This window comes from Zalophus californianus, chromosome 17, assembly GCF_009762305.2.
Source record: "Zalophus californianus isolate mZalCal1 chromosome 17, mZalCal1.pri.v2, whole genome shotgun sequence".
Lineage (NCBI taxonomy): Eukaryota > Metazoa > Chordata > Mammalia > Carnivora > Otariidae > Zalophus > Zalophus californianus.
In genome coordinates, this window is record NC_045611.1 from 9,928,849 (window position 1) to 9,955,869 (window position 27,021).

At 45.3% G+C, this 27,021-nt stretch overlaps 1 long non-coding RNA gene across 1 annotated transcript in view; it reads left to right on the top strand.

Annotated features, from left to right (window-relative positions):
- The first annotated feature begins 13,993 nt into the window (after window positions 1-13,993).
- The window catches only part of LOC113936136, a 51,658-nt gene continuing 38,630 nt past the window's right edge, over window positions 13,994-27,021 (top strand). Inside the window, exons 1-3 of the long non-coding RNA XR_003524205.1 lie at window positions 13,994-14,055; window positions 14,666-14,773; window positions 15,633-15,720. This is a non-coding gene — a long non-coding RNA (uncharacterized LOC113936136). The remainder of the gene's footprint in view (window positions 14,056-14,665; window positions 14,774-15,632; window positions 15,721-27,021) is intronic.

Sequence of the window (27,021 nt, forward strand, 5' to 3'; positions counted from 1 at the left end):
TCTCTCTCTCTCTCAAATAAATAAGTGAAATCTTAAAAAAAAAAAATGTAGGTTTTTGGGCTGTGGCCTCAGGGATACTGACTCAGGTGGGGCCCGAGCATCCACATTTGTGTCCCAACCTTTGGGTAATTGTGATTTTAGTATATGCTTTGAAGTGGGAGAAGTGAAACTTGAATCTGAAAATAAAATAAAATAAAATAAATAAAATAAAATAATAAAATAGTGGAAATCAGCCTGGCCCAGGAAGTCTGGATAGGCACTTGAGCCACAAAGTCAGTTACCTGAGACAGCCCTTGATTTCTAGCAGCAGGTGTGGGCTAGGAATTAAAGGTTAAGTAGGGATTACAGGGAAATGCTTTTAGTACTGCCCTAGATTACAAAAACATAAATTGCTGAGGATTTATTTCCCGGCACTGCAAATGTGATTTTTCAAAGCAATTCATGGTGTTTTCATCCACATTTAATTTTCGTTGTGTAACAATAAAACAGATACATGCTTTCATATTAAAAATGGCTTAAAATCTCTGCGTTTCGGTGAGCCAGGCTGGCAAAAAACACGAAAACAGATGGGCGTGCGTCATTCATCTATTTTATACCATTGTTGGTTCTCATTTCTGTGCCCCTTTAGAAAAGAGATAAAGATTAGTTATGTTTGATTCCTGTACTGTCATGTCATCTTTGTGTAATGGAACCATCGAGTAGGTTTAATTACCAGTAACAACTGTGCTGGGAAATTTGTAATCTGAATGAAGGCTCAGTCTAGGATGCACATAATGGCGTGACTGTGCTACACGAGGAGAAGCAGTCTGGTCCCAATTAGCTTGGGAATTAGTTGTGAAATTGGCTTAAGATTTTTCCAGTGCATGCGGAAGCTCAGCATCTGCTGAAGAACCACAGACTCTGCTCCGTAGGGAGTTCACCCTCTGTGTCCTCACCTTGGCCTTTGCCACCTAGAACTCACAACTCAACCCTGGTTGAAGTCTCTTGCCTTTACAAGTCGGTGGGGGAGGCAGAAACTCAGATCCCTCCCCAAATCAGACTCCACCACTCACCCATCTTGATGCCTTATGCAACCTCGGCAGAAAGCACGCTATCTGCGCTCTGCTTGCAGGAACGATACTCAGGCACGCAGCATCTCCTGGTCTAACTGGTATAATAAACACTGCTGGGTGGGCAGAGACACAGACGGACAAGCCCTTGGAGAAGATGCTGCCAATTTGCTGCTCGCCTCTAGTCTCACGCTTGTCCCATGGCTGGCTGTCTTAAAATGGCCACATAATAGTGTCATCAGGGACGGGGGCTGCTGGTCATTGCTTGAGGTCTTCAGTGGAAGCCAGAAAAGGATACAGGCTATTTTGGAGCAATTTCAAGGATCTGGTAGCAGAGGGTTATGCTTTTCCAGCAGCGCTGTCCAGTAGAACTTTCTGCAATGAGGGAAATAATCCCTGTGTTCTCTAATGCAGTGGCCACCAACCAAATGTGCACTTGAGTCCTTGGTGTGCCTGAAGAACTAAATATTTTAAATTGTATTTACTTTAAGGTAATCTAAATAGCCACATGTGTCTAGTGGCCACCATATTAGCACAGTCTGAGGATTGTAGTTTCTGAGTTCCCAACCGTCCTGCAACCTTCTTTGAAATACCAGCTTGAGTACCTAACTTCTAGTTCAACACATGCTTTGGGGAAAATTCTTAGAAGTTTATTCCTAGGGTATTTTGGGGGGCTGGAGCCCAGAAGCAGGCATCCTTATTAATTCTTTTCTTCTACAACAACAACAAATGTGAGCTCACATTGCCCCCAGCGGACACCTGACTCCTGTCCTCGCTCCTATCACATCAGTGAGGATTTGCATCAGGCCTCTAGATTTACACAAGACAAAAAGCTGTTAGCATTGAAAGTGCTTAATTGTTGATGCCTACTCCATGGCTTGAGCTGTGGGTTGAACACAATGAAACCTTCCTGGGGGATCCTGATCTGCTGCCCCAAATAGTACCTAAAACACCGCCATTCCTTTTCCCCTTAACCCACTTATTTCTCTCCAAAGCACTCATCACTGGATGATACCATACATGTTAATTTTCCGTCATTCCCTGCCTCTCCCCACTGAAACCTCAGCTCCAGGAGACAGGAAGCAAAGCATCTTTCCCCTACCACTGTCGCTGCAGCACCCAGATTTCAATACATATTATTTGGCTAAATGTGGAAATGAAGAAAACATTTCAACTGGGCTTTGAAGGACGGGAGGATTTTTTTTTTAAAGGTTTTTATCTATTTATTTGAGAGAGAGTGCAAGAGTGGGGAGAGGGCAGAGGCAGAGGGAGAAGCCTACTCCCTGTGGAGCAGAGAGCCTGATGCGGGGCTCGATCCCAGGACCCCGAGAGACCATGACCCAAGCTGAAGGCAGACATTCAACTGACTAAGCCACCCGGGCGCCCCAGACAGGAGGATTCTGATGGGCTTTGGTGAAGGAGACAGTCACTCTAGGAGGAAGGAGAAGCACAGAGAATAAAGCACTTGGAGGGTTGTGGAGAAGCTGGCTTTGCCTCGAAGACAGGGAGAGAGACAGGGAGAGAGAGAGAGACAGAGAGGGAAGGAGAGGGGGTGAGAGAGAGAGAGAGAGAGAGAGAAAGAAGGGCCTCCTTGTTGCATAGGAGCAATCCCTAAGAGGGGTGAGATGTGGGGGTCACCCTTCTGTCTCCTGAGAGGGCTGGGTTCTCTCCTGGAGAAGAGGCAGTGTGGGCAATGGGCCACTCTCCTCTTCTCGCATTCTGGCTAGGTTAGCAGCGCACAACATAGCCAGTGTATATATACATACATGATGTATGCATGCAATTTGCTTTTATAAAGTTTTACAAGACTGTGCATTCATAATGGACTTGCTTCACTCTATCTACACGGAAGCAAAATGCATAGCACAAAACATGCACCACCAGAGGTTCCCAAAAGATGCCATCCTTATAAACAAGTCTCAGTGGGACCCTCATGGAGGAGGTGAGTCATCTTTCTGGGAAAAGGCATCTGCTGTCGGACCGTATTTCCTTTCTGCATTGTCATTCAGAATACAGATGTGCTCTAGAGGCAGGGATAAAAAGCAGAACATGTTTCTTTTAATGCTGTTTGTCTTTCTTCAGAGTTAAAAGTAACATTCTGTTCCCCAAATAGGTGCTGGATGGCTAAGTAGGCTAATTTGTATAGCCTCGTGGGCAATGAGATGTGTATAGTTGCCCCAACATGGGTCTAACTCTGACCTTGGGTTGAGATCAAAATGTATGTCAGTTTAGTAGAGGTAAAAATGTATTCCTGATAGCACCCTCCTGCACCTTGGCAGCCCCGGGATTGCTCATTTTCCTTTCCTGAACGCCGTGACAATGTTTTATATGCTTTCTATATCAGAAATCGCCATCAGTGACAGCCGCTTATGCCTGAGGGCCCATGTGTGAGGCATAGTAGGAAAGTGTGTTCCTTGCTTTCCATGGATGGGCTTAATTAATCCTTATAACCACCCTCCAAGGTAGAGACTTCTCTTTCCTTTTGCAGAGGAGCATCCTGAGACAGAGCAGATAAACAGGTGAGTCCCATAGAGCAGGTACAGATGGAGCTAAGATTTGCATAAAAGCCATTTAACTCCAATAGCAATATCCATGTATGACATTTTGCTCCTTATTGAGCCTGGTTTTTTATCCTTTTTCTGTATTTTTTTAAAGATTTTATTTATTTATTTGACAGAGCGAGACACAGCGGGAGAGGGAACGCAAGCAGGGGGAGTGGGAGAGGGAGAAGCAGGCTGAGCAGGGAGGGAGCCTGATGCGGGGCTTGATCCCAGGACCCTGGGACCCTGACCCGAGCCGAAGGCAGACACTTAAGGACTGAGCCACCCAGGCATGCCCCTCCTTTTTCTGTATTTTTGTGTCTATTTGACTGCTACTTAATATATACATGTGTATGTATAGATACATAATATACATGCCCTCGGATGTCTTTTATTTGTAATGTATGCCTTGCCCATTAGAAAATGGTTTAAGGTGCTTTGCCTGATACTAAAACCAAAGAAGACTGGAGACATGGATTGTGTAAGTGGCAAAGAGAAGGAAATTGTACCCGAAGCGGAAGGCATGGTGGCAAGATGGTCATTGCTTTCAAGTGGATCTGTGAGTTTCCAGGTAGCCAAGGAAAGAAAACAAGAAGCCGCCTCTCTTTTTTGTCCCATATCTACATCCTGTTAAGTGTTTCGAAATTACGTTTTCTTTGTATGACCACAGACAACAGGCTCTTCTCACTGCTGGCAAGGACCAATGCCCCTCTGTTTAACAAAATGCAGGGCTGAGAAGGGTCCAGTATAAATCAAGCAGGACATGGTCTCCACAGTCTCCCTACTCTTGGAGCTAACTCCCCATCAGAACCAGCCACGCGAAGACGCTGTTCATATCTCAGTGGTACATCAGGGTTAGAAGACACCCTGGACTAGACAGCCAGGGAGAAAGGGCCAGAAACCAAGGGATACAGAGCTGAGACCAAAATGCAGCTCTGGGCTGGTACCCTCTCCCAGGGTTGAATGAATTATTGGCAGGTCTGAATACCTCCCCACACAGGCTTCCACAACTCCTCTCATCACTTCCCCTCTCTGTTGCCGCCACCTCTACCTTCTACCACCTGGTCAGACACTGACAAAGGAAAAGGAAACCCAAGGGAGGGTGCTGGCCCGCTCTGGACCCCTGTGGCCTCACAGACGGTAATACTGTCACTGTTTGACTCTAGACTCCACACTCCATGAGGGTACGAGAGATGTCTTCCTGGCTCACTTCAGCCCCCCAAGAAAGACCCTCGGGGACCAAATGTCAGTCTGTCTCCTCAGAGCTTTCTTTTCTATGAAGCATCAACCTTGCTCCACCCCCCATCCTGTTTTGGGTTGCCTTAGCCCAATTTAACAAGAATCCTGCTAAGTCAGCTTAGTGGAGATCACCCCACCCTTGACACCTAGTCAAGTTCTTCATCTCCCCCTTCCAGGTATAATTCCATGACCTTATAAGACCTTGACTTGACCTACACCTTGAGGTGTAAGACATTTGGCAAGAATCCTGGTAAGTCAGTTCAGCAGGAATGCTGCTACCCTTGATGTTCCCTCCTAGTAATTTTCCATACTGACCCTCCATACTCTGCTCCTTGGACATGAATCCCCAGTTTCAGAGTTGTATTCAGAGTTGAGCCTGATCTGTCTCCCCTTTGGTGATAGTGACGACACCCATTGCAATAGTCCTGAATAACGTCTTCCGTACCTTAGTAACAAACGTCAGAATGTTTTTTCAAGATTTATTTATTATTATTTTGGAGAGAGAGAGAGAGCGTGCGTGCACAAACAAGAAGGGCAGGAAGAGGGAGTGAGAATCTCAAGCAGACTCCGTGCCAAGAGCAGAGCCCGACACGGGCCCCATCTCAGGAAAATGTCAGAATGTTTTGTTTAACAATCCCCAGACCGGAGCAGTGTGTGGCCCACGACTGAGTGACACGTTTAAGAGCGCGTTTTGATTCGAGGAGCTTTTCTCCTTTCTAGCTGTGTGACCCTAGGCAGATCCCTCAACCTCTCTGAATTACAATTTCCTCTGGAAAATGGCAGTAATTGTTAGATCTGCCCCCAGAGCGTTGTGAGGAGGGAGTGAAGCGATGCACCGAGTCCATTCGGCGCCAGGTCTGGGGTCTGGCACTCTGCGGGTGGGGCAAGGCTTGGGGAGGTGGGTACAGCCAGATCTGCAGGGCATTTCGGCCAGATGAAGGAGTTGGGAGTCCAAGCCTCCGTTTCAGACTAAGCATTCCAAACAGTCCCCCGAAGACTCTCCTTAAACTGCCTCTTAGCTTCCATATTTTTGAAAACTGTGTTTAGGTGGCATTTGCAGCCATGAGGCTTTGTGTTTGTGATTACTTGTCTCGCTAACAGCTGTTGGTTCCTCCTGGAACTCTGTTGACCTAATCTGGTTAGGCTGGTACACAGACAACTGGGCTTTGGTATGATAAATGGTCCGTGCAGGGGGTAGGCATACAACACTCATTTTCCATTCTGTCCAGGAATAAAGGAAAAGGTTACCAGCTGTGAAAAACCACCAGATTAGAAGCAGATTTCTGACTGTCAGCCTGCCAGGGATCATCTCGGCAGCGTGACCTGTGGAAGTGGTAATAATATGCAATTATGTACCAGCCTTTCTCTTAGGATACACAAACACTTTCTAAATATTTCGCTCCGCTCAGTGAGGCAGAGATGCTGGGATATTAGCCTTCTGCAATTAAAAAGTCATCTTAAAAGAAACACTTTAATAATCTTCCCCACGCTGCACCTTTGAGAAGCTTCTCAAGCCGGTGTTTCGGGACGGACATGTTACCTGATCATGTTACCTGAACACCTAAAAGCTTGGTGCTTGCGTGCATGTTTCTACACTGGCCTACCTGTTAAATTCTGGAGTCGTGCGGCTCTGGTTTCCCTCAGATGTGTTAGAACAAAAGGGCTCTAATCCATGCATCTTTCAGGACCAGCCATACTTTGGTGAGTCCTGAAGGTCAAGAGAAATAATGGTGACCGACTCCTTGTTTAGGTCCTTCCTACATGCAGGTTCGAGGTGTGCATCTTACTGATGGCTACTGGGCACAGTGTTTCCTTTGCCTGTTTCAGACCTCTTTCTAGAACACAGACCAAGGGGGTTGTCAATGACTAATGAGAGCCAAGCCTCTGCACCAGGGGGTATGGCAAGGGCCCCCGTCAGGAGCCCTGAGAAAAGTAGGTTTTAATCCTGGTTTTTGAAAGTCACTAACAACGCATGACTTTTAGGAGAGTCATTTACCCTCTGTGACACTTTCCTTTCCCTTTTTTCGAAAACGCCTGCCTTCTGAGAGTGTTGAGAATGACCGAATGACAGAACACAAGTAGGAGCAGTTTGAAAACCATAAAGGGTTATACATACCCGGGGAAGGACTTTTCACATGTTATTTGGGACCGACGCCTAAGATCAGGGGTTCTGACCTCTTTTCTATGCTGATGCAAAGATAAACATGGCCCCAATATCTGTGTCTGCTCCCCCAGAACCAGAGGGGTGAGTGCATGGTGCACATATTTTCATTCTCTCTCCTTATTCACCCATCGCGACTTATACTCACCCGTCCCAGAACTCATTCAGAGCTGAGCCTGTCTTGGCAACACCCTCCCAACAGCCAATTATAATTAAGACCGTTCAGTCATAGTGGCCATCGCTTATAACCACCCCCCTCGAAACTCACCAAGGGGAAGACTGGCATGACTCTATAGTTACCACCCGGCCAAGCTTTCTTTTGCTGATGTTAGTATTTCAGTCTCTGGGGAGGGTTACTGTTGGGAAGCATGCTGGAGACACTGAGACTCAGCAGACATTGTCCCTGTTCCTCAGCTCTGCATCAGGAGTGGTGCTGGCCAACAGCCTTTCGACAGAAGTTGCCTGTGTCACTTTTGGCCTCCTCTGGCCGCTCCTTCCTGGGTCTTACTGCCAAGAAGGCCATGAGTCCCTCGTGGCACAGCTACAAGATGGTATCTCAAGCTCCTAAGGGAAAGTGCATTGGTTTGCTAGGGCTGGTGTAATTGGGTATTGCAAACTAAGTGGCTTAAGTAAGAGAAATGTATTGCCTGATAATTCTGGAGGCTAGAAGTCCAAGATCAAGGTGGCATCAGGGTCAGTTCCTTCCCAGGGAGAGGACAAGGGAGAATCTGTTACAGCCTCTCCTTGGCTTCTGGTAGTGTGCTGGCGATCCTTGGTGTTCCTTGGCTTCTAGAAACATCCCTGCAATCTCTGCCTTCGTCTTCACATGGCTCTCTCCCCATGTGCATTTCTGTCTCTAAACTTCTTATCATAAGGACACCAGTCACATTGAATTCGGGACCTGACTCCTGCTGACCTCGTCTTAACTAATCACGGCTATAAGGACCTTACTTCCAAATAAGATCACATTCTGAGGTAGTGTGGGTTAGGACTTCAATACTGACCCACATTGGATGTGTCCACGTGAGGGAAAAAGAAACGTTTGTCTTAAGCCACTGAGATTTGGGGGTTGTTTGTTCTACCGGCATTGTCTCACTTGTCCTAATTAATGCCAGAAGTTTAAATTAAATGCACACATTACATCCTCAGCTTCCCCATAGGTGGGCATGAAGTCAAGAGCAGCATTTCTTCGGAGAGACTCTCCCAGGTATGACCACCTCCTAGGCTGGTTGGTGATTCACGGTCCCTCAGCCTCACAGAACCAGTGCCGCCTAGTTAGCTTTCTGAAGGACTAGACGGGGCCTCTGTGCCTCACCTTTTCCTCTCTGAGAAGAATCACAAAACAAAGACAGGAAGAAAAGAAAAATGCTCTTTTCCTGGAGCAAAAGGGCAGATAATCCCTTTGTGAGCATTACTGAGTTTCACAAAGGCATCTCCAGAGATCTTCCAGTTCAAGAGATTTACCTATGCATGAGGAAATCGGGATCTTGTCGAGTAAAGTGGTCACTTGTCCAAGGTCATGGAGTTAATATGAGGCAGAGCTGGGTTTGGGAACCGAGTCTCCTTTTCCAAGTGTGGAGGGGGATTTTGGAGCAAATGATCCTGTCCAAATACATTGTCTGGCCTCAGAGCACAGCTATGGTGTGAATGTTTATGTCCTCCTAACATGTGTATGTTGGAATTCCAAAATCCAATGTGCTGGTAATTAGGAGGTGAGGTCTTTGGGAGGTGATTAGGTCATAAAGGGGGAGCCCTCATGAATAGAATTAGTGCTCTTATCAACAAGACCCCACAGAGCTCCCTCCTCCTTCTGCCACGGGAGGACAGTGAGAAGTCTGAAGGGAAGAGGTCCTCACCCGACCACACTGGCCTGACCACCCACTCTGGTCTCGGACTTCAGTCTCCGGAACTGTGAGAAATAACCTTCTGTTGTATATAAGCCACCCAGGCTGTGGTATTTTGTTATAGCAACTTGAACAGACTAAGCCAGGCAGCTTTTATTTATATAATGAGAATTGATGCAAGTACGATTTTTGCAAAGCTGAACGAGAACGATAGATCTCTTGCGATAATGACAGATGAGCACTTGAGATGTGGCTACTAGGAACTGAGGTGTGCTGGGAGTGTAAACTGCACACCAAATCTTGAAGACTTGGGAAAAAAAAATGAAAAATTTTGTTAATAAGCACTACCTGTTGAAATGATAGATATGAAGTGAAATGAAGTAGTTTTTTTTAAAGATTTATTTACTTATTTTAGAGAGAGAGAGGCGGTGGCAGTGGGTGGGGTGGGGAGGGGAACGGCAGAGGAGAGGGAGAGAGAGAATCTCAGGCAGACTCCCCGATCAGTGCAGAGCCCGACGCGGGGCTTGATCTCATGACCCTGAGACCATGACCAGAGCTAAAACCAAGAGTCTGACACCTAACTGACTGAGCCACCCAGGTGCCCCAAAAGGAAGTACATTTTTAAAATGAATTTCTTCTGTTTCTTTTTACCTTTTAAAAATGTAGCTACTAGAAAATATAAAGTTACATATGGGGATTGCAATTGTGCAATTATGTTTTTATTGGTTAGTACTGACATAAGGTGATTTTTTTTTCTTTTTTTGTCAATCTTTAAATTTTTTATTGTTATGTTAATCACCATACATTACATCATTAGTTTTTGATGTAGTGTTCCATGATTCATTGTTTGTGCATAACACCCAGGGCTCCACGCAGAACATGCCCTCTTTAATATAAGGTGATTTTTAAATGCAGATTTCAGAACCCTGCCCTGGACCCCCTGACTGGAACCTTTGCTTTCTTGTTCAGGAATCTTATTTTTATAAAGACTCTCAGGGAATTCTGTTGTATACTACGTTTTGAGATCAGAACACTTGGGGCACCCGGGTGGCTCAGTCGGTTAAGTGTCTGCCTTCGGCTCAGGTCATGATCCCATGGGGGGGGGGGTCCCTGCTCAGCAGGGAGTCTGCTTCTCCCTCTCCCTCTGACCCTCCCCCCTGCTCTTGCTCGCTCTCTTGCTCTCTCTCAAAAATAAAAAAATCTTTAAAAAAAATTCGTTTGCCTTTAAAAAAAAAAAAAGATGCCTGGGTGGCTCAGTTGGTTAAGCGTCTGCCTTCGGCTCAGGTCATGATCCCAGGGTCCTGGGATTGAGCCCCGCGTCGGGCTCCCTGCTCAGCGGGAGTCTGCTTCTCCCTCTCCCTCTCTCTCAAATAAATAAATAAGTAAATCTCAAAAAAAAAAAAAAGCACATAACAGCAATTTGCTAGAGATAGGGGGTGGTTGTTCACCAAAGTCTGTATATTCCCTGTCTTGTCCCCAGACAGAGAAGTGGGACAGCCCTTGCCATTTACCAAAAGCAGACGTCAAAACAGGTGGAAGAAGGAGGAGAATGAGATACCTTTCTTTACCTATATTTCAAACTTTTGGAAAAAGCAGGAACCATTTTCACTTCCACAAATCCTCTTTCCCGTATTTCTCAAAACATGGAATTTACTCTCTAAGTGTTTACTAGGCAGTGTGCATGAATCGTGCAGATATAACCCATCCTGCTTCATGAGGTCAAAGGGGGGAATCTGCCTGACCCCCCTGGCCATGGGGTTGGTACTGAGTTCCCCTCCACCTGTGGCACAAGTGATTTGAGAAATGGTAACTCGTGTTTCCCCTCTCTGCTGAGACCCCCTCTTCTCTTTCACACTGGATTTCTGGAGAAATGGGAGGAAGCCTTAAGGTGTGTAATATGGAATATCAGGCTGCAGTTTATACTCACTGTTATTTTCTCTGTAGATCAAGTGCTCCCTCATTACCCTTCTAACAGGGAGGCAGTGTGGAACAAGACTTTTGAGCATGGGCTACAGGGGTTTGAACCCCAGCTCTGCTATTTGTAGGCTGTGTGACTTTAGGCAAGTTAGTTATGCTCTCTGTTCCTTAGCTTTCTCATCTGTAAAATGTGGATAAAACCGGTGATTTCCTCATAGGGCTCTTGCGTGGATTAACTGGGATGATAAATACAAAACATTTTGAATGAATTCTAAACAAATACGAAGCCTTCAATAAATGCTGGACATTCTCCTCCTCCTCCTTCTTAACATCAACCACCAAAATCATTTTCATGTTTTATCTTTCTCTTTTTTCTGTGCAGGGTGGAAACCTCTCCAAAAGCAAGAGTACTTCTGTGGCGTATGTCTCGCCTTATCTCATCTAGTATAGTGTCCATACTTAGTGAAGTTGCTTTATAAATGCTTGTTGATTATTTCTTAAGTCTTTTCCCTGATCTAATGATAGATGACAAACATTTTTACACTATGACTATGTGGGACATAGTGTATGTCTATGTCCCATAGACAATGTCTGGGGACATTGCATCAAGAAACAGAACAGACTTTTGCATGTTATACAGTAATACTTTATTATTTTACTAATCTATTGCTCAAATACACCCACTAATCTTATGACATCATCATGTGCACCTGTTATGTACTTGGCCTTCACCGAATGCTGTCAAGTCAGCCACTGCCGCCGAGAAGTCCAAAGTCTAAGGTTATGTTTTGTGTTTCTGATGCGCTCAGCATTTTGTTAGCCTTCTATCTTCAGCACAGAGAAATTTCCAAAGAGTTTACTTACCTGGCTACCGTTACTGTTTGTGGCTGGTACACCTCTGGTTTGGGGAGCTGTGCCTTTCTCGTCTCACTGATTCCAGTACTATCTGAATACAAAGGCAATTTTATTTTGTGGGCCAGTTCTGAATTTCAGCATTCTACACTAATTGTAGAGCTTGGGCACGTCTGTGACAGTAAATCCATTAGCCCGATTGGACTTCCTGCTCACATAAGTCTTGTGGAAACCAAGGAAAACGGGTGCCCGTGTGTCCTCAAGTAAGCGTGCTATGGTCCAGTGGTCTATGATTGGGTGGGACCAGCCTGGTGCTCACTGAGGGCTGGCAGTCCCGTTCCCACGCCTTCCCCTCTCTGTCACTCCGCCTTGTCATTCATCCCCTTCACTTCTACCTATCTACTGTCTTCCTTCTGTCAGAAATAAAAGCATTCTCCACGGCCCAATCCAGGATTCACCGCAGAATATTGTTTTGACAGAAAAAGAGGTAGCTTCCTTGGGGCTCATGACAACTCCCGTTTGCAGTTTTTACTAATTATCGTAACCACACCATTAATGTCCTATTTCCCACTTCCTGGTGAGGCGAAGTAATGAACTCGTAATTTCCACGAGTTAAGCAGGATTTCCATCCCACCTAAAGTAGGAATGCCCCACTGTATTATTTTCTTCATAGCCTATGACTCCCCAAGACTTCATGATGCATGCTTACATTGATTTGTTCATTAGCTGCCTAACCCACTAGAATTTAAGCACCCTGGGAGAGGGCCCATATTGAGTTTACTGCATTATTCCCAGTAACTAAAATAGCACCTGGTTCGTAGTCGGTACTCAATAAATACTTGCTGAATGAAGAGCTGAACAAGCAAGAACCGACTAGTGTTTAAGATAAAGATGGCACCCTACCTCTTGTCTCCCTCTTGCTTAAGAAAATAGCAGCAGTGGTAACAAAAGCGAACACAAAGATGGGTGCTATACTTCCTCACCTTTACTTCTCACAGGCAGCCCGTCAGTGATATTTTCAAAATACATCTTGGACCTGACATTCCATCTCCATAGTTATACCCATGGGTAAGCCACCTTCTTTTCCCATGTGGACAATGGCCAAGACCTGGTGTCTCTGTGTCCTCCCATTTCAGTCCATTCCTCTGCACAGCAACAGAAGGGATCTTCTTAAATTCGATTGGCATCATGCCAGTCTTCTACTTAAAGTCCTTCAAACCCAGAACTCTTAGCAGATGGCACTGAGGGCTGTGAGGCCCGGCATGACCGGCCCTTTCTTTGCCGGTCACTGTCATGTCACACTTCCTTTTCTCTGGCCTACTGCGCTCCAAACACGTTGGCTTTCCACCAGTGCCTGGAGGGTGCCAGGCTCTTTTCCACCCCAGGGACTTTGCATGTGCTGTCTTCTCAACCTGCAATTCTTTCCCCCTCAACTCCCTCTCTTCCTTTAGGCTGAGGTGTCACGTCTACAGAGATACCTCCCATCATTCCCATCTAAATTCCCCCTATTCCCATTCTGCTAGTCTCTGTCAATGCCTCTTTGGTTTTTCTTTATTGCCTGTCTTGCAGCCTGTGGTTCTTTGTTTTTCCCTTTTGTCTACACCACTAGAGTCTAAATTGCAAGAGGCCAATGGCAGTGGCATCTTCCTCCCTCTTGTGTTCCTAGTACTGAGCTCTGAGCTGTTAATGAAGCTTATATTAGTGTCCTATGGCTACTGCAACAAATTGCCACAAACCAGTGGCTTAAAACAGTGCAAATTTTTCAACTTGTAGTTCTGGGGGTCAGAAGTATGAAAGGGGTCTCACTGGGCCAGAGTCAAGGTGTTGGCAGGTTCCAGGGGCTCTGTATACTCTAGAGAAGAACAGTCTCCTTGCTCTTCCCCATGTAGAGGCTGCCCTCATTCCTTGGCTAACAACCCCCTTCTCCATTCTCAAAGCCAACACTATTGCATCTCTCTGCATCTTTCCTTTACAGATAGTCATCTGACTCTCTTCTTCTGCTTCCTTCTTCCACTTTTAGGGACCCTGGTGATTCCCTTGGGCCTACCTGGATAATCCAAGCTAATCTCACTATTTTATTTTATACAGGCTAATCTCACTATTTTAACGTCAACAGATTAGCACTTTTCAGTCCATCTGTAACCTTACTTCCCCTTCGCTATGTAATTTAACATTTTCACAGGTTCCAGGGATTAGGAGGTGGATATCTTGGGGACCATTTATGGAACACTTGAATAATAAATAAATGGCCAACTTGCTTGGAAGTTCTTTGTGGGCAAATGGCTGCATTTAAATTTCTTTTGTTGCTTCTTGTGCCTAGCAGGTCAGGCAGATATTCAGGCTTAGTAGTTATTCTAATGGGCATTTTCTGATTGCCAGAGGAAGACAACAGACTCCGGAAAGAGTTCTTTCTTTAATTATCAGCCTCAGAAAAGGACCCAGAGACCCTGAAGGTACTAGGTGAAGTGGGTTTTCAAGATCTAATTAAATATCTGATATTCTTTAGAAGCCATGAGAGTTATACAGTAAATGACACGGTTTCTCCTGGAGTGACAAATGTAGGCATTAAAAACGTTTGCACCAAAGGTGATTCCCACCAAAGTGATTAATTTCTGGGAGATTAATACAGGGAAGCTGACGGCCATGTTTTGCAATCAAGTAGGCTGCACTTGCCTAGACCTGGATAGAATTCCAGCTTTGGAGCGGAAAGAAATATGGAGGTAGATGCTGCGTGAGTACCACACAAATGGCAGCACCCTCACCTGCGAGGCGAATGAGTGGAATGAAGTAGTGGGTTTGCTGAGAAAAGCTGCTGATGCTCAGCCTCCCATAATTTCACATGCTTTTCTCAAGGACAATACAGCAAAGACATTCAGTTGCAAGATAGCTTTTTCTTCTCAGAGGAGACCTCGTGTTTAGCTGTCATTTCTCGGGCTATTTTTAGTGATGGTGCTTTAAAAACTTGAGGAGCCTTTCTCCCCTCACCAGGCTCAAGCACAGGGTTGCTATGCAACAGTCCCATCTTCCTGGTGGTTCTCACACTCTTTTCTCCCGGATATTCAGTGAACTGGACCTTGGCTGGAGCCAAACAATAGAGTGAGACAGGCTCATGCAACGAAAAAGCAACGGCTCTGGCTCTCACAGACTGGGGTCCACTTCAGCTGCTCCCAGGTGTGTGGCCCTTGGCAAATCTCTTTCTCTCCTTGGGTCTCAGTCTCACCATGTGTGAAATGGGGATGTTACTCTGCTCTAACCCATAAGGTTTTTGTGAGGATCAAATGGGATGCTACCCGTAAAGCCCTTAAAACACAGTGTCACAAGACAGGGGTCTGTTTTAATTTGCACAAAACGAGTTTCATAAAGTCATGTTTGGAAAACTGAGGAAATCCTATTGATTCACCCTGTGGTGCTTGTCTGTCTCTTAGGTTTATTAGAATCTATCACAAGATAATTTTCTATGAAACTAAAAATAAAATAACATTTGTGAGCATTTATGAGCAAACACTCGTAATTCAACACTGTTTCATAGGTTTTTACAAAGAGCCTTGTGATTGCATGGCTTTGCTACCTACACATGATGGAGAAGCCCCGAGTTATTCTCAAAATAAGGTCCTCGTGCCTCTATGTGTACTTTAGGGCCCCTGGGACAGAGGTCTGGGAAATTCCTTGGTGAACCATGGATGACATCTTAATTCTCATCTAGGGGTGATCGCCTTGCACACCTGCCCGCTGCTGAGAATACAGCCCATGTGTCGAGTTTACCAAACGGCTTTCACACAGGTGGTAACTCCGACCCATTGCTTACTATGTGCCTACCGAGTGCCTTTGGTTTTTAAAATGTTACAATGTTTAATCCTCACAACAACCTTATGAGAGAGGTACTATTATAACGGAGAGGGCAAGCTACTTACCTAAGGCTACTCAGCTAAGGAGTGGTAGACAAATACTTTGTATTTGGGGCTGTCTAAATCCAGGGCTCTGATTCATTCTCAACCATGACCCTGCACTCCCTTCCATTTGACATTCACAGAAACGCTGCCCCATGGACAGGAAAGGTAATACTCACTCGATTTTGAATCGGATGAAACAGGGCCTTAAGGAATTCCAATGACCCGAAGGTAAGTGGCCGGGCTGCAGTTAGAAGACAGATTTGGACATTTAGAACAGCGGTCCTTCTGCCCTTCCATCATGCTGCATTCGAGTCCTGGAGAGGGACCATTTTTGACTCTTTATGAAGGAAAAAGGAACACCTTTTTGTAGCTAGTAGGTAGCTAGTTTACATGCACCTTTGGTTCTTTCCTGGTTTCTCAAAGATGGCTGTAATAACAGCCCTTGGCCAGATGGGGCGCTCTAACCATCAGCTGGGCGCGTGCCTCTCATGCAGTGTTTCTAACTGGGTTGTGCATCCAAATCCCCCCTGCTCTTTCCGGCTAAAGGCAGATGCTCATTCTCTAAGCCTGAGGAAGAGCCTGTGACGCTGCATTTCTAGCCAGTTCCCAGGTGATACTGATGCCGCTGTGAGGGGGCAGAAGGAACTCTTGTGGGTCGACTGACAAACGAGAACTTAGTGTCTGAGAGGTTTTCGGTTCCTTTGCATTTTTCCTGTTTGTTCCTCGGATACAGACTCTCTGGTTGATCAAAATTTGAGTCTTTGAAATCACAGCTGCTAAAGGGGGGGAGGAGAAACAGAAGGAGGAGGGGGAGGAGGAAGAGAAGGAGGAGAAAAAAAGAAAGGAAAAAAACATATAGGATATGTAAATTACCTGACACGTGTCCTGGACTAGAAGAAAAGCCAGAGACAGCAGGACACAACAAGAGGAGGTGTTTTGCTCGGCTTTCTCCCAGTGGGAATAGAACAAGACGTGTATGTTGGGGGGGGGAGGGTTTGGGGAGAGGGTCGGATCTGGAATAAATGCTAGGGGATAGCATTGTGAAAAGGGCCACTGCAAAAGGATGATAAAGGATCCGAGTCTCGTACTGATTTTGCCAGTAACCCTGTGGTCTTCAGGGCAACTGCTTGTTCTAACTTGTTTAGCATGACCCCCTGGTACCATGTTTCCCTAGCTCCCATCACATCCTGACGGCCTTATTTCTAAAGTGACCAAATGTCTTGAGTTTCCTGGAAACTTCATCATTTCAATATCCTGTCTTGGTGTCCAAATCTGCACCGCAGCTTTTGGTCTTGAAAAGACAGTCATGGTAATTGTGTCCCAGCAAGAACACATATGCAGTTGGTTAGCTTAACTGATACCCTGTGTATCTCAAGGATTCTTAACTTTTGGGGGTGAGGAGTCATGGGGCTTTCAGGAATTTTGTGGAAGCTATGGATCCTCCTCTCAGAATAATGCATGTGTGCATAGGTGTGCAAAAATTTGCACTTTTCTAGGGTATTTCAGAGACTCTCAAGCCCATTGCATTGCAGGACCTACTCGGATCCATGCGTTCCAAATTCAGAACTCCAGCTGTAGGTGATGGATGCTGATGTACACATAGAGAAATGAGCTGTCTTCCTATATGCAACTTTTCAATATGCCACCCATCATGCTGGCAAGTTCATTTCTGCCCCTACTGAAGAGCATAGGTGACTTTTACTCATGGAGACAGAATATTATGCAGATGGCCTCATCCCACATAATATGTTGTGAACACAAGCAGTGTTTCATTTCGTCGACTCATACTTCCCATTTAATATGGTTAAGGTCCTTTTCTCCAGAGACATCCATTTTCTTGGTATGTGAGTTACACTTGAAAGGAAAGAGAGTCCTAAAAGGTGACTAAATTGCTTTTCTTTTTTTCTTTTTATATTTATGTGTTTTCTTATTTTTTTTTAAGATTTTATTTATTTATTTATTCATGAGAGACAGAGGAGGAGAGAGAGAGAGGGAGAGAGAGAGAAAGAGAAGCAGAGGGAGAAGCAGGCTCCCAAGGAGCAGGGAGCCCGATGCGGGACTCGATCCCAGGACCCTGGGATCATGACCTGAGCCGAAGGCAGACGCTTAACCATCTGAGCCACCCAGGCGCCCTTATTTTTTATTTATTTTTTTTAGAGAGAGAGAGGGAGAGCATTCTCACGTATGTGCACGAGCGGGTTGGGGGGCAGGGGGAGAGGGAGAGGGAGAATCTTAAGGAGACTCCCAGTGCTGAGCCCCATGTGGGGGCTCCATCTCACGACCTGGAGATCATGACCTGAGCTGAAACCAAGAGTTGGACGCTTCACCATCTGAGCCACCCAGGTGCCTACAAATGGCGTTTCAAACAGCAGAACACACATTTTTTAGACAAAGTTTCTAGAACTAAAGGGGGCCCCTGAGATCATCTCATCCGGGAGATATAAACACTAACACCTGCCTTCCAGATAGGCAGCATCAATGAGTGGAATCAGCGTGTTGCCATCAGTTAGACGAGGACACACCCTGTTTGCACAGGACACACTTAGAAATAGTCTTCAGTTCCACAAAACTGTCTTCTGTTTGCCACTTTTATCGAAGCAGGCAGCTTTCATTGTCTGTCTGCCCCTGTACATACTTCTTCCCCCCTTTCGCTAGTTGGAAAATGAAATCGTTCTCTACAATAGGAGAACAACAGAGTAACGTGAATATAATCAAAAACTAACTTCTGCCTCAATACTAGGGCTCAGTATGAGGAGTGTGGACATGATGACCAACTGGACTGCCGGGGCCCCAGGGAAAGTGGCTAGTAGCTACACCCTTCTAACAGCCGTGTCCGCGAGGAATGCAGATGGAGGTGGCCCAAGCTTCTGATCTTTCAGGAGAACCTGGAAATGTGAAATTTGAGTGGAAATCTCTTCAGTTGAAAAATCTTGGCTCTGTTGGGCTTTGATGTTTGTTTGCTTGTTTGGTTTTCTGTCTGTTTTATACTGTAAGACCCAAAGAAAACACGTTGCAAGCCAAATCCTGCCAGTTGGCTTGAGGTTTGTGATTTCTGATCCAGTCCAGCTTTTTCATGCCGCAGGTCAGGATGCTAAGGAGAAACCTGACACCCGTGTATACGTAGTGAGTGACAGCATTAGGGAATTGAAACCAGGCCTCCGGGCTTTTAATTTATTTCTACTCCTGTCCTACCATGCTGTCGCATCAATTTCATTCTCTGACCATTTCTTACTCTGCATTGAGGGCAAGCAACATCCCTAAATTTAAGACATTCTTCAATCAAGTGCCAGAGGTTCAAGGATCTCTTAGGGGATGTGGAAGAGCAGAGCAATCACATGATTTCTGGCGACAAGAACCGGCACAAAGAATCCTTAACATGGCTTTTCTCTACACTCAACCATAACATGCTCTTTCCTGCAGATAATTTGTCCTAGAACATACTAGGTTTGGAAAGTCATTAAGCCACAAATCAATTACTCTCCAGAGCATTTTATACTGGATTTGAATAAAATAGTCTTGGTGGTCTGAAACAGAAGCTCTTGCAGGCTGCAGAAATTGTATGATGGCAGAAGATTTACAAGGTATCTTTTTAGCCTGGTAAAATCCATGAAAATAGGCAAAGATTTGTCAGTATTTCGATTCTGGGCTTTAATGTATTCCAGTGAATCAATAGAGGGAACATAACCTCCTTTGAGGACGCTCAGAGCAGCAATGCATTGATTTTTCATATTCTGCATGATGACTCTGGCCAGGCATTTAGTCCTAGAGGGGATAAACACAAAAAATGAAGATTGTAAAAAAAAATATGCCTTTCAAACATCAGAGTGGGTGAGAGAAATTCATGGAAGAATTAAGGAAGGGGCAAGCCTGGGTGGCTCAGTGGGTTAAGCGTCTGCCTTTGGCTCATGTCATGATCTCAGGTTCCTGGGCTTGAGCCCTGCATTGTCACTGGGCTCCCTGCTCAGCAGGAAGTCTACTTCTCCCTCTGCCCCTCCCTGTGCTTGTGTGCTCTCGCTCTCTCTCTCTCTCTCTCAAATAAATAAAATCTTTTTTTTTTTTTTAAAGGATTAAGATAAATGGAAAAGGACCCAAAGCCACTGTTCTCTGGAGGATAGGGCCATGGGACTCTGGCTACCAGGAACAAAGGGAACAGCTTCCCTATTGGAATAGTTTAACTGTGAAGATGTGTGGTTCATGATCAGCAAAGGCCTTCGCTGTAAGTTCTTTGGAACCAGGCCAATCTTTTCTACCACTGTGATCCCATCATTCAGCGTAGAACCTGGTGCTTACAGAGTGCTCAGTATATATCCAGGGTCTTTTTCGTTTTTAATCTATTAAGTGTTTTCTCTGTGTCAGGCACAGTGTTAAGATTGAGAAAAAAGACACATGTACATATTCCCACAAATCTCAGGGGTTTTGCTCCACTGTGTTGAGGCAGCTTCTTCAGTGGACTCCTGAGCTCTCCCAGAGCTATTTTCCTTCATGGACGTCTGTCTCATTATTGTTCTTTGTTGAGGGACAGAACCTGCAGCTCCTACCCTGCTGTCTTGGTCCTAACTATCCTGTTGTAAATGAGCCATCTGTTCGGATATCCATGGATAAACAATAGCCAAACTGGGAAATCTGCTCAGAGAAGGATGCTTTAGAGCTGGGTAAAATAGCTATTTAATAGCTTTCAAACTTTTTTTTTTTTTTAATCAGGATAACAATTCTTAAGTGATGTCTTCTGGGGGATCATAATATATGAGAGGTTCCCTGGTTGATGTGAAGTGGTAAAGCTGAGCTCAGGAGGGGACTGTAATTGCCCAAGCTAGAAATGCCTGAGACCAAGAGGGTGATGTTGGTGGGTGATAGAGAGGAATGGGTGGACTCCAGAGATACTTGGGAGGTAGAATCTATGGTATTTCTGTCGAATAGAATTGGAGATGAGAGAGAAGGAGGTGCCAAGGGATCTCCCAGGTTTCTGGCTTGTGCAGATGATTGGGCGGTGGTGCCATTTGTGGAGATGGGGAGACCTGGAGGAGGATTTGTCCTGAGGGAAGGCCCATGAGTTCAGTTTGGGATACAACAAATCTGTGATATCTAACAGAGATGTCAAGATGTATATCCAAATGCAGGGAAAGTAGGAAAACTCAAAGAAGAGCTCAAAGCTAAGAATAACAATTCTAGTATATTTAGCCTACAGGTTGGACTTTGGGGCACAAATAAGCTTACCTTGTAAAAGGTTACAAAAGAGGTGTAGAGTAGGGTTTCTCAACCTTGCAACGTTAACATCGTGGGCTGGATAATTCTTTGTTGGGGCACCTGCCCTGTACACTGTAGGGTGTTTATTATCATTCCTGACTTCTGATCCCTGATGCCAGTAGTACCCCCATCCCCAGTTGTGATAACCAGTATGTCTCCGGATATTTTCAGCTATTTCCAGGGGGGCAGAATTGCTTCTGGTTGAGAACCATGGGTAGAGAATTATGGTTACGAACTGAGGTTGTGGTGCTTGATTGCCTGGCTCTGTCCATGACCAGCCATACTACCCAGGGTGGGTAACTTACTGAACCTCTCCGTATCTCAGTTCTCTGCTCTGGAATAGAGACAATCGTAGGGGGTGGTACCTTATTAGCTTTGGTGAGGTAAATGAGAAAGCTTGAGAAAATCTCATAGAAGAGTTGCTCGTAGGAAGTGTTTGCTGTTGTTATATTCCTGGTGTTATTCTTATTGAGAAGTGTGTAGGATCTAGAAGCCTTGGGAAACTCCCACATTTAAGGTAAAAGGGAAGTAGAAGGAGCCAGTGAGGGAAGAGCAGTGAGTGTGATGCAAAGGGAAACAGTTTGACATCTTTGGTCCTGATACTCCAGACAAAGAACGGTTTTCTGCGTGCTTCTCCCTCCTCCTCCACCCCAGTTGACCTAACAACGTTTTCCACTAATTCTCAACTTTTGAAGTGTAATTCTGCTGGAGGAAAATGAATGGATGCAATGCATGGAAGAACAGGATTCCTGAAACTTATGGATGCCTTCCTCCCTTCCTCTTCTTTTCTCCTTCCCTAGCTCTCCTCTCTTCCTCCTTGAAATACACATGTCCTGGGTGTGCTGCGGGCACTAAGCCAGGTGGTAGAATACAGATGAGAACAAGGGAAAGGGGATATTCTAACCCAAAATTCCTTACTTTTTTAAAAGTGAAAGCAAATGATAAGCACTGAGTAATATATAGAATTGTTGGATCACTATATTGGACACCTGGAACTAATTTAACACTGTTAACTATACTGGAATTAAAATATAATAAAAAAAATGAGAAATGCCTCAAAGACATCTCACATACACACACACACACACACACAGATGCTTATGAAAATAGCAGAGAAAATAACCAGAATGTGTTGATCAGGAAATGAAGAGGTACTTGCTTTCTACGGAGAGATCCAGAAAGGACGCTCTGGGGACACAACTTTTAAGCCAAGATCTGAACAAGAAGCCTGGAGCAGAGCCAAGGAGGGGAAAGTTGCAGGTGGGACAGGCCCGTGCAGGAGAAGCTGTGGAGTCCCGTGAGGGGCTGGAGGGCACCACGAGGAGACCGCAGGTGGCCTTTGAAGTTGTCCTGGGTGCAAAGGGAGAGGGCAGAGTTGAGGTGGGTGGGACAGCTGTGAGCAATCACACCTGTTCAGGGAAGAGGGGCGGGTGCCCCGACTGAGATCATGGCTGGGGAGAGAAGGCTGGTGGGCAAGTTTAAGAAACATTTTCTTCTCCCCCATCTCTGTGTGACTCCACTTGCCATTAGCATTTAAAAAATTTTAATGACTCATGATGCCATCTTATCTCTTTTCCTGAATGAGTCTTTGGGGAATAGGAGACTTTCTCAACCCTCAGCATAGTGCTCTGAGAAACAAGTAAGTCACTAGTGTGTATTCCTGTCTTGTCATTTGTCTGTGAGAGATGGAGGCTTGTTGAAATATCATCCTCAGCTTTCATATTTTAAGTGAGTATCACATTGCTTCCATAGCCTCTTTTGAAGAGTAAATTAGAACCAGGGCAAGGGTAGGAGGGAGGGAGTAAAATGAAAAACTGCTTTGGCTTGAAGCTCACTGAAAAAACTCTCCATTTTTTTTTTAAGGTAAGCATTTATTAAGTGCCTCTGTGTACAAGGATGGGTAAGGCATTTTTTCTACCTCCTGGGTCTCAGCCTAGTTGTAAAGTCAGACACATAAACAAATAGAGTCAGACGATTGCATATTTGAATAAGGGACATACAAAAAAAATTATAGGGGACAAAGTAGGGAGTTAAATCTAGCGAGACTGTGGAGACTTTCCAACATAGGTGAGATGTTAGCTGGGTTGATAAACTTGGGTGGTGGCTCACCAGGTGGAAAGGGGAGCAGAAGGGAGGTCAGCCATAAAGAAATTGTATGTGCAAAGGCCCTGAGGCCTAAAGAAGCATGCAGGTTCCCAGAAAGCCAAGCCATCTTCCAAAACATATGGTGATTAGCAGCAATTAGATGAGACTGGGAAGCTTATGGGAGGCCAGGCTGTGATGGGCATAAAAGACATCCCAAGGGGTGCCTGGGTGGCTCACTGGGTTAAGTGTCCAACTCTTGATTTCATCTCAGGTCATGATTTCAGGGTTGTGAGATCGAGCCCCGTGTTGGGATCTGCACTCAGTGCGGAGTCTGCTTGGGATTTTCTCTCTCCCTCTCCCTCTGTTCCTCCCCCACTGCCCCCACTCATGCTCTAAATAAATAAATAAATAAATAAATAAATAAATAAATAAATAATCTTTTAAAAAAAATAAGACATTCCAAGTAGTGGACATTCTCCTGCAGGTCAGTGTTTCTAAAACCTAATTTCAACCATTCAAGTACTATTGTTCATATTTCTCTATATACATCTGAAGAGGAGCAGAATATACAACCCTAAAATGTGTCTCTTTGGCATAAGGATCAGTTTAGGCTGATTATTTTTAAGAAACAGCAGACATAGGAAAAGCTCTGAAAACTGAGTAGAAGACATTTACATTTATAAGGGAAACCTCCGTTTGTAAGAGTGTTTCCCTCTCTGTACCAGGAGCAGAAGGATGACTCTAAAATCTCTAGAAATTCTTCTCAGTGGACAAGGAATGGACTTAAATCAGTACCACAGCCTTACCCTTTTTCGCTGTGCTTTTCTTTTCCTGATAACCCCCTATAACTGGTTCTTCTGCCCCCAACATCTTCCTTTGTCTTTAGCTGGAAATGGTATTTAAGGTGGTGGCTTAGGCCATATGGAGGAGTTACTTGGTTTTTCTGCATATCTTCTATGTGTACATGAGGTATACATATTATGAAATGCTTCTTTGTTTTTCTCCTGTTGATCTGTTTTTTTATTATAGGAGGGTCTACATAAAAAATCTAGAAGGATAGAGTGAAAATTATTCTTCTTCCCCCACATACAGTATCAATACTATTTACTTAAAGTTGTTTTTTCTTTAAATTAATTTATCTTGTTCACTTAAACATATTTAGGAAGGAAAATTTTAAACATAATATTTTATTTATTTATTTTTAAATTTTTTAAAGATTTTATTTATTTGACAGAGAGAGACACAGCGAGAGAGGGAACACAAGCAGGGAGAGTGGGAGAGGGAGAAGCAGGCTTCCCGCAGAGCAGGGAGCCCGATGTGGGGCTCGATCCCATGAAACCCTGGGATCATGACCTGAGCCGAAGGCAGACGCTTAATGACTGAGCCACCCAGGTGCCGTAAACATAATATTTTAAAGAAACTTTACACTCCAAATGAAGTTATGAGTTTGATGTGCTAAGTTATGTTTTTACATACTACATATTAAATTATATACATGACTGTTGAAACATAAGAGGCTCACCAGTACACTGCCTACATCACCTCACATTGCAACATCTCACTTTGTTAATGAGGCTGCAGATGAAGAGAGGGGTGGAGGATTATAAGCAAGTACATGATAGTATCATGTTGGGGAGGAAACATTTTTCTCTGTTCTTCAAGATTCTTTTGGCTGGTCTAAGGATTAAATTGAAATGGCACAGATTAACAGGAGAAAATAAAATTTAATGAAGTACATACTAGGAATCCACACAGACATAAGAGATCCCAAAGATAGGCAAAATGAGGTTATGTGTCATCCTGGACTAAGGAGAGGGGGTAGGGGTCTGCGGCTTCAAAGCGAAGGAGGGCGGTTTGCTGGGCTGTACAACAGGACATAGAGAGGACCTTGATCAAACAGGCCTTTCTGGACTCCTCCCTGTCTACCACACCTAGTTCCTATTATACCATAGATATCTATGGTGATAACTCACTTCATAGAGTAGGTCCTTCATCTAATTTCTTTTAGGCAGTTGAGGGGAAGCAAAAAGACAAATGTCTTGGGTCTTCTGTTTCTTAAAAATAATCAGCCTAGGGGTGCCTGGGTGGCTCAGTCGGTTAAGTGGCTGCCTTCGGCTCAGGTCATGATCCTGGAGTCCTGGGATCGAGCCCCATGTCAGGTTCCCTGCTCAGTGGAGAGGCTGCTTCTCCCTCTCCCTCTCCCTCTGCCTGCCTCTCTGCCTACTTGTGCACTCTCTCTTTCTCTGTCAAATAAATAAATAAAAAACCTTAAAAAAAAATAATCAGCCTAAAACAATCCACCTGCCAAAGAGGCATGTTTTTGGTGGAAATTTTGCTCCACTAAAATTGTTATGGAACCTGGACTGGATCACCCGATGGAAGAACCAAGCGGTACCTGGAGATCTTGGAGGATAGAAGGTTTATTTAACACCGGGGGGCTCAGAGGACAGTGGTCTCCAAAGGTCTGAGCCCTGAGCACCAACAAAGGGGGCAATTTATACACTTCTACTTCTGCATATTTGGCACTTTTGGCGCGTGCGCAAAGCGGGGCAGGGAGAAGGACCCGGATTGGTGTGCGCAGCAAGCAGAGCAGGGAGAAGAACCTGGAAGAGCCCTGGGGCAAGGACTGGGACTCTCTCACTGGCTCAGTCGGCCATCTTAGGACACAGGTTTTCCTTATCATTCCCCCCTTTGATGCCCCTTTAAACACCTGGTTTAGAGGGCATCATTTTCATTTTCTATGGGGCAATAGTGAGTAAGGAGTAACTGGAGTCTGATTTTAGTAATTTGAGTAGTGATAAACCTAGTAAGGGCATTAAGAATACAAGGACCAAATGCTACTATGAGGAGGAGCATTAGGAGGGGGCCAACAAGGGGGGCGAACCAAGGGAACCATTGTGCGAGGGTATTCCACCAAGTTGTCTGCTGGAGTGATTTCCACTGACAATGTACTTGTTCCTGTAATTGGGTCAGTTTCTTGGACCACCCCCGACTCAGCAGAGAAACAACGTTCCTCCTGTAAGAAGAGGCAGAGCCCTCCCTGCGCCGCCATGAGTAAGTCAAGCCCATGCCTATTTTGGAGGACCACCGAGGCCAGTGAATTGAGTTGGCGCTGCAGGGCCAGGGCCGATTGAGTGAGGGCGGAAAAGTCCACTGCAAGTTGTTGAGTTAACCTCTGTTACTGAACCTGAGATATCCCGACACCAGTGGCGCCGAGGGCAACACCTGATGCGGCCAGCAGGCTCACGATAAGAGGGACGGCCGTGGGGGAGCATCAAGGGAGATCTAAGAGATCTCCATATGAGTGGGGCATCACTCCCAGGGAGGACTGAAAGATCGGGTAAGAGACTGACAAGCATGCATGATTCTGCGGAGTGATGCAGATGCATACACCTTGATCACAAGCCAGAAAAGTGTTGTTAGGCGAACAGACCCAACTGTGGCCTGTGATGGGAGAGGAAGAGTTGCCATATTGCGGTACCGGAGCCAGAAAGGGATAATCTGAGGTCCCTAGTACTGAGGTGGGAGGTGACACGGTAGATTGGTTGAGGATGACACCTAGGTATTGGATGGGACCGGGCTTTATACAGATCCAGCAGTCAGATGCTAGGGTGGATTCGAGTGGTTAAGCGCTTGGTGGGAGGCGTTACTCATACCTAACAGTTGTGCTATAGATGCTTGCTGCATGTGGATGGGGGACCTGGGGATGCGCCAGGGCGAGTTATTTTCTGTCTGACTCTGGGGGTTGACTATAAGGCTTGGAGTGAACATGGACTTAATCATAAATTTGGCCATGGAGTCGGTTCCCATAGGGTGACATTGGCCCAACAGGAGAATGATTCCTGTAGCCCATGATGTGGCATTGGGTTCTAAGACTGAGAGGGTGAGCGGTATACAGTGATTGTTAGAGCAAGAGGATGGGGTGGCGTTGCGTGACAAGGAAATCCAGATGTCACTATGCTGTTTGAGGTGCCACCACCTGGTGGACCATCGTTTCATTCCTGGCCAAGTCGCCACCGATGACTCACATCTCCAGGCTTGTGAGCAGAACTGAGGGCAGGTGTTTGGCTGTTGAGGCGTAGGGCCCCCACAGATGTAGATATCTACCAGGTGGTAACCTGAGTGAGGGCCATGGTAGGTAGGAACACCATCTGAGGTTCCCAGGAGGTATCAAGAAGCTGGCATCCATCAAAATGGAGG